Source organism: Schistocerca serialis, chromosome 8 (genome assembly GCF_023864345.2).
Source record: "Schistocerca serialis cubense isolate TAMUIC-IGC-003099 chromosome 8, iqSchSeri2.2, whole genome shotgun sequence".
NCBI classification, from domain to species: Eukaryota; Metazoa; Arthropoda; class Insecta; order Orthoptera; family Acrididae; genus Schistocerca; species Schistocerca serialis.
Window position 1 is genome coordinate 495384340 of NC_064645.1, and position 19481 is coordinate 495403820.

Below are 19481 nucleotides of genomic sequence, written 5' to 3' on the forward strand. Positions count from 1 at the left end.
TCTGTACCAGACCGTAAAATGCCAGGAAGTCTGCTCCTAGTATGGGGTGTCGTATCAGGCACAGTAAACCACCACTAAAAGGTATGACAGTGTGAGGCTGAGTAGTAAAGAGACATATCCATATGTCACAGTCTTTCTATCATTTGTGGCATGCAGGCAAGCATTGCTGCGGCTGCGACTGTTAACTTGGTAGTGTGATACATTGATGTATCTGCTCCAGTGTCTATTGGGTACTGCCCTTTTGTGCTGCGGTTCACAATGAACAAACATTATGTGTTGCCGGTGGACGTGGTTGTAGCTGCTACTGTATCAGCATCACTATTCGCTTTACACGGTGGTATACACTTCCATGCATCTCCAGCAATTTTCTGTGGTATCAACATATGTCATGTGTCGCTGGTGAATGACTTTGATTCATTGTCATCCACATGTGCATTCACTTTTGTGTGCTTTTTGTAGCACAGTCACTTGTATTTTAAGCTCAGATAGTTGATACTGTAGTGACAACAAAGTTGCTAAGGTTGTGCTATTTTGTGCAATAGCCATCATTGCGATCCTTGTTGGATATATTTCCATTGTCCGCACTAATGTGTTCAGATCTCCGGGACACAACATTAAAATCTTCTGTGCATCCACCAGTAGTTGGGATGACCATATATTGTGTAATATATCATCACTGCCTTGTAAAAGTACGCAGGCAACAAAGCAGTTGTGACGGAGTTTTATCACCTAATTTCTCTGTTCATAAAATCTTCCAGACGTTCACCTTCAGTTTGGGACAATCACACAATCAGTGCATTCTTTACTCAATATAATGTTCAGTTTTCGGAGATGTAGCAAGAATGTCTTGTACTCGTGCAGCAAGATCTTCTGTTAACACATCTCTCATGTAACTATATTTCATTTCATCTGCCACATCTATACTAAGGTGAAATGGTTATGTAATTGTGTGAACCAAAGCAAGAGGTTATGTTGCCAAAAAGGCAGTGGTTTGATTGTAACCCTGCTGATAACTCCATTAATTGAGGGTGGCCCAGTAGGCATTGGAGAGAAATTCATCTTTGTGCTGAGTGAAAACTGACATGGCTGGCACATGAGTAACAGTCATAGAGTTTTGACGAGGTGCGGAAGCACTGTTATGTGTGATCACGTAGTGTGGCACCAATTATATGCGGTTAACAAATGACAAGATTTATTTCCACATATAAATTAATTACACAGAAGTACGCAAAACATTCAGTGTCAACAAGACACTGTATAATCAAAAACATAGATTGAATACAATGCAGCATGGAACCGTGGAACTCTCATACAATCTACATCAGTGCACTGTGGAATGTATATAGCAGGAGCCACTACAATCTCTGGCAGAAGTAAACATTCACACACACCACCACACTGGCATCCAAACATACATGCCTGTGGTAGCTCTGAGAGTGTGACTACTGCTGGCGTGAAAGTCTGGGTATCTATGTGTACTCTTAGGAGGAAAAGAGCAAGAGGTCAAAAGCTAGTGTTAACTGTTTGCTATTAGCATTTCTGTGCACCACATGCTAGTCCAATGCAGAAAGGTGGTTGCCTTTCTCTTAGTTTACAAACTGACTACACCATTAGATGTATAAAGGGGAAGGACATATTAATGCAGATGCTTTATCCAAATTACCAGTCTGGGGAGGAGTGAGGGGGGGGGGGGGGGGGGGGGGGGGAAGCATTAATTATAAGATACCAGTGAGGATTGTTAGAAGGAATTCAAACTTACGTACTTGGAAAGTATGACAGACGAGGAAGAAATTAGAACTATTTACAGTGATATAAGAATAAATCAAAACCATGGCCAAAACTGGAAATTATTCAGCATTTATGAGGTGTAATCAAAAAATACAATGAATTAATTTTTTTAGCAGCAACAGCTGCTGCCACAACCATTTGATGTAATTTGTCCGACAGCCAGATCTGTTGAGACAGACAGCAACAAGCTGAAACATGGCCCAACTTGTCAGTCAGCATCCAGATATGCAAGAGCGAAGTTGTGTTTACTGTGGCTGGCACACATCATTGGTTTTGAACAATGCGTGAACATTAAGTTATGTTTCAAGTTGCAAAAAAGTACCAAAAAAACTCATGAAATATTGAAACTGGTACACGACAATAATACCGTGACTCTGAAGACTGTTTACAAGAGGTATGAACAGTTTAAATGTGGAAATGAGTCAGTAGAAGATGAGCAGCACCTGGGACATCCATCAACTTCAAAAACAGAAGAAAACATACAAAATGTGGCAAAAATTGTTCATTCAAACAAGCGAGTAGCTATATGAGAGCTTACCAAAGAACTTAGAATCTCCTATGGGTCCGTTCAAAGATATTTAACTGATAGTTTGCAAGTTACATGAGTGCAAAATTTGTTCCCAGGCTTTTGAGGGATGAACAGCAGGAAAATCATTTTTCAGTTTGCATGGAGTTGAAGGATCATCTTCATTCAGACCCAGACTGCATGTCCAAATTTTTAACTGGAGATGGAACTTGGGTCTATTGGTATGACCATGGGATGAAAATTCTGATTTCTTAATAGAAAATTAGTCCATCTCATCTCCCTAAAAACACGTCAGGCAAAATTAAATATCAAAATCACGCTCATTGCTTTTCTTTCTTTCTTTTTTTTCCAATGTTGAGGGTATTGTGTGATCAGAGTTTGATCCAAGGGGAACAACTGCAATTGCCAAATTTTACATGGGGGTACTACACATTTGTAAAATGATGTATGAAGAGAGAGACCACGAAAATGGTACAAAGGCTTCCTCATTCATTATGACAACATGCCATGCTGCATCTTGCTTTTGATTCATGAGTTTTTGGGTGGAAAAAGTTTTCCTGTCTGTCCACACCTGCCTTACTCACCAGGTTAAGTACCATGTAACTTCTGGCTCTCCCCAAAAATAAAAACCATGCTTAAAGAAAAACATTTTGACACCATTCCTAACACTGATGTGGCCATGACAGAGCAGCTGAAAGCCCTTCCAAAAGAAGCCTTCCAGAAATGCTTTGAAATGGGACACCCTCCTCTAGCATTACTTTCCCTCAACAGTAGTAGGCATGGCCAGTAATATTTTTCGAATTTTGGACAGGTCAATATTATTTGAGCTGTTCTTCTGAAAAATTCAATATAATTTTATACACAATAAGTGTATAAAATTTATGCTAAAATTTATGAATAGAAATTATTATTTTGGATGTTGCAATCAATAAATACTAGCTCTGAATGTACGCTTAATTTTTTTTTTTTTTAGATACATTTGAAAGTACGAATTATTTGGCACATTTAAAATTTCTATCTAGTACTGTTTATTATGTTTGTTTCTGGATTCATTTATGAAATAATAATCAAAACTAATAGAAATTCATTTATCAAGAAAAATTGTAAGCCCTTTGGAATACTGTTATTACTGCAGAGTGAGTACTGGTAAGCATGCCTTGGATGTGATCGGATGTATTTTTGTATTTTGGCTGTATAATGTAATTTCAGCTTCGTTAATGTGGAAATTTAAAAGACTATGTGGTATACTAAAATGTGACAAAATAAATTAATGTAAAAACAAAAATTCTGCAACAATAATTTTCAAAATTATTTACATCAATGTGAGAATTTCAGCTTCAAGATTCAGACCCCTAGACAAGAAGAACTGGAGCCAACTCTACAATAAAAGATAAGTAAACTAAAAAGTTTATTGTAATCTTACTTCTATCAAATCTTCAGAAAAGACTTCACTTATTGTGGACAATAGCTGCAACTAGAAAGGACGGGGGAGATTACAGCTTCCAGTCAAGGATTCAGTGTTGAGATAAGTGCACTGCAAGCCAAGGGCAGTACTTTGAAGGAGATTAAGTCAAATTCCATGTAAGATTATTATTTTCTTTCTAATAAAATTACTCACCATATTTTTGATCACACCTCATATATCACAACCCTTTTCAGAATAACTGGCATGGAGACTGATAACTGGAAATTATGTTAGGCTGATCAGTTTATAGAAGTTTTGATTGAATATGTTTTGGTCCTCTTAAGTCTCTAAAGCATATCAAAAAAAGTGAGGAATATGTGCATTTCTATAATATTTCCAGACGAATAGAAAAGAAATTTGCAAATACTGATATGCGTCAGAGGGTTAATGTAAGAGATCAAATGTGTAGAGGATTCTTGCAAAACATAATATCAAAGAAACAAATGGATGTAGTAGAGAGGATTTTTATGATCCCTCATCAGCAACTATAGGGGATTTCTGTTACACATTTGTAATGGTAGACGTATTTTCAAAATTTGTAAACCTATAACCAATTAAGAAAGCATCTAATCAGATCATTTCAAAAATTGAGAAAGACTACTTCCCAAATACTGAAACACTTACAGCACTTTTGTCAGATAATGGAACGCAATTCACTTCTAAATCCCAGGAAACATTTATTGAAGGACAGGAAATACATCACATGCTAATTTCTGTTTACTGTCATTGAAATCATCCAACCAAGAAAGATGAGAGAGAAACTGGCAGATTATGTACAACTCATTGTGATATAAAATCACTCAAACTTTATCACATATGTTAACAACTTCAAAGATATCATAAATAGTTTACAGTTCACTCTTCCACCGTGTGTTCCTGACACGAAATTTTATTCAACAGGAAACCAGTCACCTAATATCTAAACTCATTGAGTGTCCTAAATGCCAAAGAATTACACCATACAAGAAAGAAGAAATTGTTAAAAGAAAAAAGAAAAAGGCATGGAAAGCAAGGTGATATTAGGAAACAGATACGTGATAAAAAAATTTGAACATTACTCAGTTCAAAGCAGGCTTTTTAGTTCTGGTTAAAACTTATGAGGGATCAAAATCGATTAGGGGAGAACTGAAGAAATCCTTTAATATTTATAATGAGCCTTTTGAAACACTAGAAAATCCACTCCAATTGCTTACAGATTAGTGTGTCCTAAATCTACAAAACTTTTTGGTTTAATTAAAACATAGTACTGAATTAAACCTTACAACGAGGTATCCAGTGTGTCTAATTAATTTACATATGCATGTCTTAGTGCCATAGAATCAACTATTGTTTGACCTTTCAGTTCTTTGTTACTAATCCTTAGGGGAACATACACACTTTGTATTGTTATGTGCTTTCTCAAACTATTGCAATAATATTTTTTTGTGTGTGTGGCATCTTTCATCCTGTCAATCCATCAAAGCTCTCTTACTGTCATTGCTATCTACTCCCTATTAGTTTGTATTCATGAGTAAGTTGTTCTATAGTCTGTAGAATTTCATTCAATATGACTTTACAATGGTTAAAGGATTGCTTAACATTATACTTAGCTAATGGATAATCAACCAGTAGCTTTTGGAACCAATTTCACATTTCTTCCTAATTACATTTCTAGTTACAGTGATAAATATTTTGTATTGTGATAATGTCTTATGTCGTTGGTTAACATCTTTTATTGTTTATGTGGGTTCCATTTACAAAATTATTATGCTGTTCTCATGACAGCAATTATGATAAAGTCATTTAATGTGAAGTTGAGGCCAGAGTACGTGTTTCTATAGTCATGCTATGGTTGTGGAGTCGGTGAATAATGGCCATTATTTTGCTAAAGCATATGTTTTCTCAGACATGATGGAAGTATTTATCACACAGAGCAGCTTGTTTCCAATTAGCCCACTCATACTTTTGTGTGTTTATTAATCACTGAAAGAAGACAGAAGTCTTTGTGTAAAGTAAGACCCTATTAAAGAAATGAAGAATCTTCTGATAAAGAAGTAATGTTTACTCTTGTCATGGTCAGGACAAAATAATGTTGAAGATGCTCTATTAACAATGTTAAGAATGTTTTATCTGTGGTAATGTCTTGATGAGATGAATATTGCTACACTACTTCCATGATCTTGCAGCTGCTTGAGAGGTAACTGTGAGCCTAAGTATTGCAATTGTTTATGAAGTAGTAAGGATATATTATGAGATGACATGATTCTGTGATAGGATTATTCATGGACGATGATGCTGGCAACAATCAGAGCAAAATGCCTCGGACTTTTGGAGGTGACGGAGTCCCACCTCTAGTTGACAAACCGGGGACTCCTAAGATACGACTCGGCAAACAAATGGTAATGAGATGGGGAGCTATTAATATCAATGGGGGCTACTCTGGGAAGAAGGTAGAGCTGGCAGAGGCGGCAATTTAGATGGGGTTGGACGTTTTAGCTATTAGTGACATTCGGGTAAAGGGTGAGAAAGAAGAGGAAGTGGGAGAATACAAGGTCTACCTGTCAGGAGTCAAAGCAGGAATAGCACAATGGGGTATAAGGCTTTACATCAGGAAAGAAATGGAACCCAGCGTAGTTGCAATAAGGTATGTAATCGAACGACTGATGTGGATAGATTTGACAGTGTCTAGCAAGAAAATTAGGATTGTGTCAGTATATTCACATTGTGAAGGGACAGATCAAGATAAGATGGATAGTTTTTGTAACGCACTCAGTGATGTAGTTGTTAGAGTAAAGGACGTGTTCTGCTCATGGGTGATTTTAATGCCAGGATTGGAAATCGAACAGAAGGGTATGAAAAGGTTATGGGTAAATTTGGAGAGGATATGGAGGCATACAGAAACGGGAAACAACTCTTGATTTCTGTGCCAGTATGGGCTCAGTAATCACAAACTTCTTTTTTAAACAAAAGAACATTCACCGGTATACTTGGGAAGGCAGGGGAACCAGATCTGTCATTGACTATATAATAACAGATCACGAATTCAGGACGGCTGTGAGGGACACACGTATATTCAGGGGATTCTTTGATGACATTGATCACTATTGAATCTGCAGTGAAATTGGTATTGTGAGGCCGAAAGTGCAGGAGGTCAGTTCCATATGTAGGAGGATAAGAGTGGACAAACTTCAGGATAAGGAAATCATGCACAAGTACATAACAGTGATCTCAGAAAGGTACCAGTTAGTTGAATGTAGTCAATTGCAGTCACTGGAAAAGGAATGGACAAGGTACAGGGACACAGTACTAGAAGTGGCCAAAGAATGTCTTGGAATAGTAGTGTGTAAAGGTAGGATGAAGCACACAGCTTGGTGGAATGACACAATCAAGGCAGCCTGTAAAAGGAAAAAGAAGGCATGCCAAAAATGGCTACATACTAGAACTCAGGTAGACAGAGAAAGTTATGATGAAGAAAGAAACAAAGCCAAACAGATAATTGCAGCATCCAAGAAGAAATCTTGGGAAGACTTTGGAAACAGGTTGGAGACTTTGGGTCAAGCCGCTGGAAAACCATTCTGGAGTGTAATTAGCAGTCTTCGAAAGGGAGGTAAAAAGGAAATGACAAGTATTTTGGACAGGTCAGGAAAACTGCTGGTGAATCCTCTTGATGCCTTGGGCAGATGGAGGGAATATTTTGAAGAGTTGCTCAATGTAGGTGAAAATATGATCAGTAATGTTCCAGATTTCGATGTACAATGGGATAGGAATGATGATGGAAATAGGATCACATTTGAGGAAGTGGAGAAAATGGTCAATAGATTGCAGTGCAATAAAGCGGCTGGGGTAGATCAAAATTAAGTCGGAACTCAACAAATACAGCGGAATGTCAGGTCTTAAATGGCTACACAGGATAACTGAAATGGCGTGGGATTCGGGACAGGTTCAATCAGACTGGACGAAAGCAGTAATCACACCAATCTTTAAACATGGAAACAGAAAAGATTGTAACAACTACAGAGGTATCTCTTTAATCAACGTTGTGGGTAAAATCTTCTCAGGTATTGTTGAAAGGAAAGTGCGAGTATTAGCTGGATGAAAATCAGTGTGGGTTTAGGCCTCTTAGAGGTTGTCAGGACCAGATCTTGAGCTTACGGCAAATAATGGAGAAGTGTTACGAGTGGAACAGGGAATTGTATCTATGCTTTATAGGTCTAGAAAATGCATATGACCAGGTTCCTAGGAGGAAGTTATTGTCTGTTCTATGAGATTATGGAATAGGAGGCAAACTTTTGCATAGATAGTCAGGCAGCAGTTAGAGTTGACGGTAAATTGAGTTCATGGTACAGAGTAGTTTCAGGGGTAAGACAAGGCTACAACCTGTCTCCATTGTTGTTCATATTATTTATGGATCATATGTTGAAAACAATAGACTGTCTAGGTGAGATTAAGATATGTGAACACAAAATAAGCAGTCTTGCATATGCAGATGACTTAGTTGTGAAGGCAGATTCGATTGAAAGTTTGCAAAGTAATATTTCAGAGCTAGATCAGAAATGTAAGGACTATGGTATGAAGATTGGCATCTCCAAAACGAAAGTAATGTCAGTGGGAAAGAGATATAAATGGATTGAGTGCCAAATAGGAGGAACAAATTTAGAACAGGTGGACAGTTTCAAGTTCTTAGGATGCATATTCTCACAAGATGGCAACATAGTGAAAGAACTGGAAGTGAGGTGTAGCAAAGCTACTGCAGTGAGCACTCAGCTACGAGCTACTCTCTTCTGCAAGAAGGAAGTCAGTACCAAGACTAAGATATCTGTGCACCGTTCAATCTTTCGACCAACTTTGTTGTATGGGAGCGAAAGCTGGGTGGATTCAGGTTACCTTATCAATAAGGTTGAGGTTACGGATATGAAAGTAGCTAGGATGATTGCAGGTACTAGTAGATGGGAACAATGGCAGGAAGGTGTCCACAATGAGGAAATCAAAGAAAAACTGGGAATGAACTCTATAGATGTATTTGTCAGGGCTTAGAGGGTGGGGTCATGTAACACGCATGGGAGAAGCAAGGTTACCCAAGAGACTCATGGGTTCAGCAGTAGAGGGTAGGAGTCGGGGTAGACCAAGGGGAAGGTACCTTGATTCGATTAAGAATGATTTTGAAGTAATAGGCTTAACATCAGAAGAGGCACCAATGTTAGCACTGAATAGGGGATCATGGAGGAATTTTATAAGGGGGACTATGCTCCAGACTGAACGCTGAAAGGCATAATCAGTCTTAAATGATGATGATGATGATGAAGCACCATAACCATCAAGAATATTCACTACAAAAGAATAATCTCTCCTTAGAAGTGGATATAGTACAAATAACCACTTACTAGTCATGTCCAAATTACAGAATGCTGCGATGAGTATGAATACTATTTTATTGGGGATCATGAAAATGAGATTCCTTTGGGAACAAGCCCTTTATTTAACCTATACTGAAGAATATATACAGCAGTGCTATAGCTTATATTAGACTTGAATAGCACAGTGAGAACTTTAGAATTGGAAGGTTCTCAGAGCATAAACAGGGAAAGTGAAGAGGCAACATATTTTAATGAAATACATCTGAACAATCTTCATTTTTCTGATGACATTTGTGATGCCCCTTGTCAGCAGAAACTGTAATTATTTACATTTCATGTGGATAAACTTCAACTTGGAGGCATGTAGAAAACAGGCTGGAACAACTTGCATCTGTCTAGCTGAAGACTATAATGGGTGGAATGGTCTAGAAGAGATCATTATCTAGAAGTGGATGATCATATTGTGTATCCATCCACTATGCAACATTCCATTTAAATGTTTAATGCTGAACAATTTTCTGCAATATTCTTATAGCAAAAAGAGACTGTGTATTAAAATGTGAATGCTATTCATGTCAACATTAACTGAGTAGTTGTGATGGATGTAGAATAGAACAACTCAACTGCTGTTTGACATTTACATTTGGTTCACAGCATGGTGTTAACACACAATATACTCAGCTGATCTACAGTATTATTAAATTATTTCTGGAAACAAAAGTAAACAAACTGGACTGAAAATATTTCAAGATAACTACTTATAAATATGTCCTAATACAAATTAACTCAATTCTAAATCTAATAAAATAAACTGTGTAACCGCAACATTTTCTAGCTGGGCTATCATTCTTTGCTTCAGGATACACTTCTGTTTCACTTTTGTTTCTCTCACATCCCCGCCTTACTGTCAGAACCCGACGTATTAGCCGGCTCCCAGAACCCAAGACTTCTTTTTTTTTTACCTTAATTATTTCCTATGGGATACTGCCCCTCTTTCTGAACTGATCAGCTATAACAATGCAGTTAACTCAGTAGTCCAACAAGCCCAATCATCTCTCTTTTCCTGATGCAAGGGGTTACAGCAACATAAAAACGTGAAAGGCTATTTCGAATCGAAGTCTTTCACAAAGCCACCTAACAGCTGCTTCGAAATAAGTCGGGACGACAATAAATGAACAAGGTTGCGTGCTTTCATAAAACTATATTCATTCTGCGCCCCTTTACTGATGAAATTCATACTATGTAAATTGTGATAGTTTTACAGGTCGAGTGAAAATATTCTAGTATGCACAATGTGACACGTGCACGTGTGTAATTTAAATTCTCTCAATGTCTCCACCTCTGGGTGTGAAACACTGCATATGAGTAAATAAAACACAGAATATAAATTGTTTCAATAGCATATTTTATTATTCACTTCGTACGAGAAATTTAATCACAAATCGACCGATGTGTGTATAATGTTTCTTAAGCCGTCACCGTCACTCCCACAGTATTGTTTTAGTAAGTACATCGCAAAATATTGTTTACAGATAGTACTTTTATACGTATAATGATAATTTCCTTACATAACAGGCTTGCCTTTTTTTCGTAACGCTTGACACTAAACCTGATCGCTGTAGTAATGTAACTGTATTGTTTATCATAACTCAAATGATCTATACAAGTACATTTATACTATCTATTTCACCGGCGTTTACATTACAGTATCATTAATTGATCAGTTCTGTCTACTACCGTCATCTTACGCAGCTATAGGTACAGTTAATCAACATTCTTCTTCTCTAACGCTACTACAAGCTATCTACAACTACAGCAACTGTGCTAACTCGCTGTGTATTTTGTTATCCAACAACAACACACAGACGAAACGAAGTCTTCCTCCGTATCAGAAACCAAACACGAACAACAGTTTGCAAGGCAGTGCCCGAATGTCGAAACGCGAAATTCCGACGAACAAGCCTCCAGATACAAGTAAGTAAGCAAACTTCCAGGTTTTGTTTCGATTTAGCATCTGTTAAGTACTATGTGCGTACAACTGCATGGTGGATTCAATCATACTGCTATGAACTTGGTTGAACTCAACAGGTCATGACACTCTTGAACTGAAATCAAATTACGGTTGTAACTTTAAAACACCCCATTCAAACACTGTATGGTTGTGGAAAGTACAAATAAATAAGCGACTACTGTAAAACAGCATTATTATTCCCACTATATAAAAATCAGCTGCTTGTTTCTCATGTTTCTACACAGTCAAACATCAACAGCGGACTATCTTTGGTGAAATGCTAAATGTTCAAAAGATCGATTCAATGTGTTTATGTTGTTTATCGTTAGAATTACTTTAATGTTGTTATTTGAATAACCTCAAGGAGTCACAGAACACAGCAAACATGTTTTCTTTCCAGTTCACCACGACAGGAAAACTGGCAGAATGCATTACATTACTGGGCGCGTTTGGTCATGATGACAGATCCTGTGTTGTGGCGAGGAAGCGGACTTTGCTTGCATTTGGAATAAAAATTACTAATATTTAAATATCAGAAAATTAATAGTATTTGTATGTCAGACTTCTATCCAGAAGACTAGTCTCGAAACCATATTTTTGAAAGTGCTTTACGTGTTGGAGGTTGCGCAAACAAATCTATATGCACTAAACAACGTCACTACATTAGTATGTGTAGCAGGAGCCTACCTGAAGCACTTAGCAACACATTTCTGACAACGAGAATCATGTGCAGCAGTGTTAATCATAACTCAATTTCATATAGCGGTGAGCTGTTCAGGGAACGTAATACTTTTTCCCCAGTAGCCTTGCTGGTTTAGTACAGTGGCACTAAATCAGTTTTGAGATAGAAATATTACTTATTTTCTATCGTACCATATAATTCAAGGATTTGTAACCCTCTATCCCAAATTGTCACAAACTCTTCATAGTTGCTTATACATATATGGTAACCTAAGAACTTCTGCAAAACCTATTTGGTCACAGACTACAACTTCATTTGATATCGAATTTTAAATATAGTGATATTCTGATAACTGGACTCTCCGAGAATGTCAGTGCGAAATGCTACTTATCTACAAAAATGCACATAACTCTGGTGTTTGTGCAGCACTTAATTGGAATTTTTTTCATAAGAAAAACACATACTTAACAGACAAGTAATTATGTAAGCACTAAAGTTATGAAGAAAATTTTTAAAAAATGGTAATGTATGTCAATTTTCGATTTCAGAAATATTGCAAAGATGTGGAAAAATGTGTGTATCACATTTCTCCAACCTGCTGGGAACCTGATTTGGGTCTTCACATTTCTCCAACCTGCTGGGCACCTGATGTGGGTCTTATATATTCCCCTAAATTGTAAGCTTTCTAATAACATACAAATTTTAGTAGGTCTTCTGCTAATTGACACACACTTCTGAAATCAAAATACTTTTTGCTGTGATAGAAAATGGTCTTTTTAAGTAAGTTCATCCACTCACTGTCTCAGATGCAAGGGTATCAAATTAGCTTATTTAAGTATAACTCATTCTAGGCAAGCAATTTAACTTTTAAGTGTGAACATTTATTTCCTTTCAATTGACAACTTCAGTGCTTTTGTAAATACTATAATATTTATGATTTACGTGTTCAGCCAATCGCCTTCCTTAGATAGCAGTAGCTTATATGAAACCTTAAACAATGCAACAATTGCTGAAATTCATTGTTGATAATAATGAGCATGAAACAATTAGTCTATTTTGCCTCAGTTGCTCTTTGTCTTTCTGTGGGAAAGGTCATATCTGTTTGTGGTGCGGACCTATCATACCACTTGTACAAAGCATGTTTTAAGTGAAGTAGTGCTCAGTTAATTGCAATGGAAAATGTGAATTCATGCACTTCAGGAAGATTACTAGAAACACCATGTCATTTGATAACCTACACCTTAATAAAAACTAAAAAAAAAAAAAAAAAATAGAAGAGCTGAGTGAAGACCAATGAGATTTGATATTGGCTGTGATCCAATGTAAGCTTTCTGAAAGATCAAGAAAGAGCTACTATATGTAGACATCACAGATACTATTACTTAAAAGTTTTTGAAAGTCGTCAGAGAACTTGTTGTGATCATTTCAGAAAACACAGACAGACAGTTAACAAATCTTTGAGGTCAGTTTGCTTGTCTTTGTCTAAAACATGAAGTGCTAAAAGAATCTATATAAATCCAGGCCAAAAGCTGTGCACAATATTTCTTAAGATTTGTGAACAGAACACTGACATCAGTGATAGAAATGAAAGTAATGCAGATGAGTCAGAGGTGACATTTCACAAATCAAAGTACTGAGGACGCAAATAAAACTTTACAGGATTTGGTGTGCTCTCCCTTAAAACTTCACTCCATTCCAAATCACAGCAAGGCTTCATATGCCAAAAAGAAGCTAGAAAAAGTGAAACATGTTTTGAAAAGAAAAATGTACCGCACATTAAATTGCAATATTGAAGATTCTGACCATAGAGAAGAAATCTTTGGTGATGAAGTTGTTAAGAAAGCTCAAGATTTTGATGCCATGATATTGTTAATGGAAGAAAAAGTGGCTACTGTAAGAGCGCCTGAAAAAAATCCAAATTTTAACTTCAGCTCCACCCTCTTGGTCAAAAGAAAACATAATGTCGGAATTCAATGTTAGTGAGTATGTGGTTCGACAAGCAAGGAAACTGAAAACAGAAATGGGTACTTAATTCCTAAACCAAAAAGAAGGAAAGTTATTGCTGATGACGTGGTAAAGATAGTCACTGATTCTACCAAAATGATGAATATACTCGAATGTTACCAGGAGCAAAAAGATAAAATTAGCATTCAGAAGAATGTGTATATGCAAAAAAGACTCATCATTTGCAGCTTAAGAGAACTGTACTCTTGTTTCAAATGGGAGAATCCAAACATTAACATTGGTCTTTCTAAATTTTCTTTTGTTCACTAAGACAGAAGTGGTGTATTTTAGCTGGTGCTGCTAGCACTCATTCAGAGAGAAAGAGAGAGAGAGTGTATGTATGTTATCCGCCTATATTACTCTGAAAACTGTGACTGCATGCTTAATCACTGTGACAATTGTCCCAGTAATTACAAACTGTCAGAATTATTAAAACAGGATTAACTTACAAAGATGCTGATGATGAAATTCATTTCAGCCAGTGGATAAACACAGATCATCGGGTAGAATTGGTAAAGCAGTCAGCAATTGCTGGTGAATACGTAGATTCATTGGTAACAAAATTACAGGCACTTAAACCACACACATTTATATCTAAGTGTCAGCCAAAACAACTGAAAGAAAATCGAACCCTGGAAAAAGCAATTCTGTTAATGAACTTTGTAATTCAGAACGAAATTCAGAGTGGACAAGAAGCAGCTGTACAATCCATCCCCAGTGTGTTTATGTGGTAAATGAAGAAAGTAAATTGGTAATAGTGATTCACTGCATTGTAAGTGATAATATGGAACATCAGGTTTGCCACAAGTTCTGGAAATCAAGGATTTTCAGACGTATCAGGGAAGTATCAGGGACATTTGGGGGAGGGGGCGGGGGGGGGGGGGGGGGAGGGGGTTGAAGAAAAGAAAAGAGAAAGCAAGGGAAAAAACGCTGGAAAAATTTTATTTTTGCCTCAGTAGATGAAATGGTTTGCATATTCACAGACTGGGCGCAGCTGAGCACATGCACTGCTTCCCTACTCCCTCATTCTTACCGCTTCTTCCATTCCTACCATTAAATAAATGTAAATGTCATATGACTAGGGGCTCCCGTGGGGTAGACTATTCGCCAGATGCAAATCTTTCGAATTGACGCCACTTTGACGACTTGCACATTGATTCCTACCATTGCCCTCAGGTTGCAGTTAGTGCTGCCACCATCTCTTGCCATTACCGTAGCAGCTGCCAAGGGGAGGCATGAGGAGTGGCTTGTTTGTATCTGATTCTCAGAAACTGTTGATACACTGGCTGGAGGTGGAGGTCATGTGTGCACGAGTTGTGTCTGAGTGATTATTTGGAAGTGTGTATACTGTCATTTTCTGACAAAAGCTATGGCCAAAATTTTAGTTTTGAGAGAGTGATTGTCGTTTCTACATGCCTGTCTACAGGTCAGCAACTATCTCCACAATTAGTTGTTACATATCCTCATTAGTATTGATTCTCAGAGTATTCGCGCAAGTTATCTGTTGCATGAAATGATCACCGTGGTCTCATTTCATCAACATGTTGTCCATGGCTCATGAGTAGCTGGTCACATGAGTGAATTTCCATGACGGGCCAAAACTGCAGTCTATTTTTTGCAGGTATCCTAAATGGATCAGGCCTGCTGATCTGAAGCCCATTGTTTCCCACTAATGTGCAGGCCTTGCCCGTCGGACCTAGTCTCACCAATCTGCCTGCAGGCTGAGTCTGTTTATGTGTGGCATAATGCAGAGGATTTTCATGGTTTATCCAGGACTGTGGTGCTCCTCGGTAAGCCAGAGACCGTGGTTGATGGATTTCAGGAATTGCAACTGTCTCCCCACAAGTACATTGTACAGTGCAGTGTTTTATAGACATTTTATTTATTCTAGTACATTTTGGGGCACTTTGAAAGTAGTTCATATATGAGAAAGTAGTAACAATAAGAAGAAAAAAATTGTGGCAGTCACAGGCAGTTTGTAAGCTATGTACTAGAATATTTCTCGAAAGAAAAATCTCACAATGCCTGTAAAATGAAATGATCGTGTGGCATTTATGGCCTGGAGGCCCTATCTGGGGAAGTTTGGTAACCAGGTTGCAAGTCTTTGTTCAGATGATGCCACATTGGGTGATTTGCGTGTCGGCGTGATGAAGAAAGGATGATGAAGACAACACAGCACCCGTTCCATGAGCAGAGAAAATTTCCAACCCAGCTGGGAATCAAACCTGGGCCCTCTGCATGGTAGGCAAACACATTACCACTCAGCTAAGCAGGTGGACACACAATTCCTCTAAAATAATAAAGTAACGAACATAGTAGAACCAACATTTTGTTGGCGGTGACATATAGTGTTGATTTACACAACTCTTTTCCACATTATACACTTCTTTCAAGAGGCCTACTTTTTTCTGAAGTTGTTTCTGAAATCAGTGAAGGTATTTTAAATCTGTCATGTGACTCCAAGAAATGCATATTTTTGTCACCAGATGTCTTTTGTTTTACTGAAATAAAATAAGTGGTCCCAATGAAACATGTACATCATTTGTCTTGCTTTCTCCATCTAAAAGCAGTTCATTACAAAAGATATTAATGCTAGTACTTAATATTTTTGCTCACATGTTTAGAAATACAGAAGGCCTTACATTTTATTGTCAACTTATGTCTTTATTCAACCTTGAGATCTCAAAATGTTTCAGGGGAAAATGCTAAAACTTGTCTGGAAATTTCACTTGGGGAAACTTGTGGCAACCCTGATCATGATGTAGGTTTTGTAAATGCTGTCCAGAAATAAATGGTTAAGTGGCTGGCAAAACATTACCCACAAATGAAGAAAATGCATTATTTCACTGATGGACGTGTTGCTCAATATAAGAAGCGAAAAAGCATTAAACATTTGTGTAAGCACAAAAACAATTTTTTATCACTGCTGAGCATTCCTTTTATGCTTCTAGCCATGGTAGATCTGTGTGATGGTTTGAGGGGAACTAGAAAACATACATTCAGAAGAGCTAGTCTTCAACGAATGAATGATGCACAAATAACAACTGCACCTGGTGTTCACGATTTCTACAAAGCTAATATTGACTATTTTTTTTTTTTTTTTCACTTCTTAGGGAAAGTCAGTGTAGATTTCTTACACAAGAATCTCGAGAAGAGATTTTCGACAACCCGCACAGTACCTGGTACTAGGAATTTTCTCCATTAGAAACCACTTTTTTGAGATTCCTTAGAGATCAGAGGAGTAACTTCTGAAAAGCCTGTCTTGATTTTTTTTCATTCACTGAAAATGCCCACAATGGACATGCACTCATCCTCAATAAAATTCCTGTGTAGCAGCTGTATATGACAACAGGTGGTACTCTGCCTTCATCAGAAATGACTGTGATGGAGGAGGAGACGTTGAACTACTTTTTCTCCACCCACCTGGACCAGCAGTGTCATTCTTTTGTCCTGAGAAGAAGTACTCTTGTTTTGTGCATTTGGAAAACATTTTATGTACTGTTGGTGTACCTAAATCAACATCATTAGGCAGAACGTATTACTTTAATGAAAAAGATATAAAGTTAACAGAATATAATTTGTCACAGTGGATTAAAAACAGAAATGCTCCTAAGAAGTTTCATTGATAGTTTTAGGGATCATCACTGCTGAACATGTACATTTTAAATTAACATTAGCGGCTAGAATAATTGTTATTTAAAGATGCTAATTTGCACCCTAAATAAAGTTAACTGATGCAATGAAAATGTTTCAATTAAATTTATAACTTTTTGAATCTGATTCCAACAATCTTCTGAACAATGATGTGACGTGTTAAATGAACATCCAGTTGTTGTTGTTGTTGTTGTTGTTGTGGTCTTCAGTCCTGAGACTGGTTTGATGCAGCTCTCCATGCTACTCTATCCTGTGCAAGCTTCTTCATCTCCCAGTACCTACTGCAACCTACATCCTTCTGAATCTGCTTAGTGTATTGATCTCTTGGTCTCCCTCTACAATTTTTACCCTCCACGCTGCCCTCCAATGCTAAATTTGTGATCCCTTGATGCCTCAAAATATGTCCTACCAACCGATCCCTTCTTCTAGTCAAGTTGTGCCACAAACTTCTCTTCTCCCCAATCCTATTCAATACCTCCTCATTAGTTATGTGATCTACCCACCTTATCTTCAGCATTCTTCTGTAGCACCACATTTCGAAAGCTTCTATTCTCTTCTTGTCCAAACTGGTTATCGTCCATGTTTCACTTCCATACATGGCTACACTCCATACAAATACTTTCAGAAATGACTTCCTGACACTTAAATCTATACTCGATGTTAACAAATTTCTCTTCTTCAGAAACGCTTTCCTTGCCATTGCCAGTCTACATTTTATATCCTCTCTACTTCGACCATCATCAGTTATTTTACTCCCTAAATAGCAAAACTCCTTTACTACTTTGTCTCATTTCCTAATCTAATCCCCTCAGCATCACCCGATTTAATTTGACTACATTCCATTATCCTCGTTTTGCTTTTGTTGATGTTCATCTTATATCCTCCTTTCAAGACACTGTCCATTCCGTTCAACTGCTCTTCCAAGTCCTTTGCTGTCTCTGACAGAATTACAATGTCATCGGCGAACCTCAAAGTTTTTGCTTCTTCTCCATGAATTTTAATACCTACTCCGAATTTTTCCTTTGTTTCCTTTACTGCTTGCTCAATATACAGATTGAATAACATCGGGGAGAGTCTACAACCCTGTCTCACTCCCTTCCCAACCACTGCTTCTCTTTCATGCCCCTCGACTCTTATAAGTGCCATCTGGTTTCTGCACAAATTGTAAATAGCCTTTCGCTCCCTGTATTTTACCCCTGCCACCTTCAGAATTTGAAAGAGAGTATTCCAGTTAACGTTGTCAAAAGCTTTCTCTAAGTCTACAAATGCTAGAAACGTAGGTTTGCCTTTCCTTAATCTTTCTTCTAAGATAAGTCGTAAGGTTAGTATTGCCTCACGTGTTCCAACATTTCTACGGAATCCAAACTGATCTTCCCCGAGGTCCTCTTCTACCAGTTTTTCCATTCGTCTGTAAAGAATTCGCGTTAGTATTTTGCAGCTGTGACTTATTAAACTGATAGTTCGGTAATTTTCACATCTGTCAACACCTGCTTTCTTTGGGATTGGAATTATTATATTCTTCTTGAAGTCTGTGGGTATTGCGCCTGTCTCATACATCTTGCTCACCAGATGGTAGAGTTTTGTCATGACTGGCTCTCTCAAGGCCATCAGTGGTTCTAATGGAATGTTGTCTACTTCCGGGGCCTTGTTTCGACTCAGGTCTTTCAGTGCTCTGTCAAACTCTTCAAGCAGTATCTTATCTCCCATTTCATCTTCATCTACATCCTCTTCCATTTCCATAATATTGTCCTCAAGTACATCGCCCTTGTATAAACCCTCTATATACTCCTTCCACCTTTCTGCCTTCCCTTCTTTGCTTAGAACTGGGTTGCTATCTGAGCTCTTGATATTCATACAAGTGGTTCTCTTCTCTCCAAAGGTCTCTTTAATTTTCCTGTAGGCAGTATCTATCTTACCCCTAGTGAGACAAGCCTCTACATCCTTACATTTGTCCTCTAGCCGTTCCTGCTTAGCCATTTTGCACTTCCTGTCGATCTCATTTTTGAGACGTTTGTATT

General features: G+C 37.7%; 1 long non-coding RNA gene across 2 annotated transcripts in view; it reads left to right on the forward strand.

Annotated features, from left to right (window-relative positions):
* Window positions 1–10758: 10758 nt before the first annotated feature.
* The window catches only part of LOC126416804 (uncharacterized), a 229875-nt gene continuing 221152 nt past the window's right edge, over window positions 10759–19481 (forward strand). The window contains exons 1-2 of one of the 2 annotated variants that reach the window (XR_007575530.1): window positions 10759–10870; window positions 10978–11086. This is a non-coding gene — a long non-coding RNA (uncharacterized LOC126416804). Of the gene's footprint in view, window positions 10871–10917; window positions 11087–19481 lie in introns of those variants that run through there. The other variant, XR_007575529.1, reaches the window with a different exon arrangement.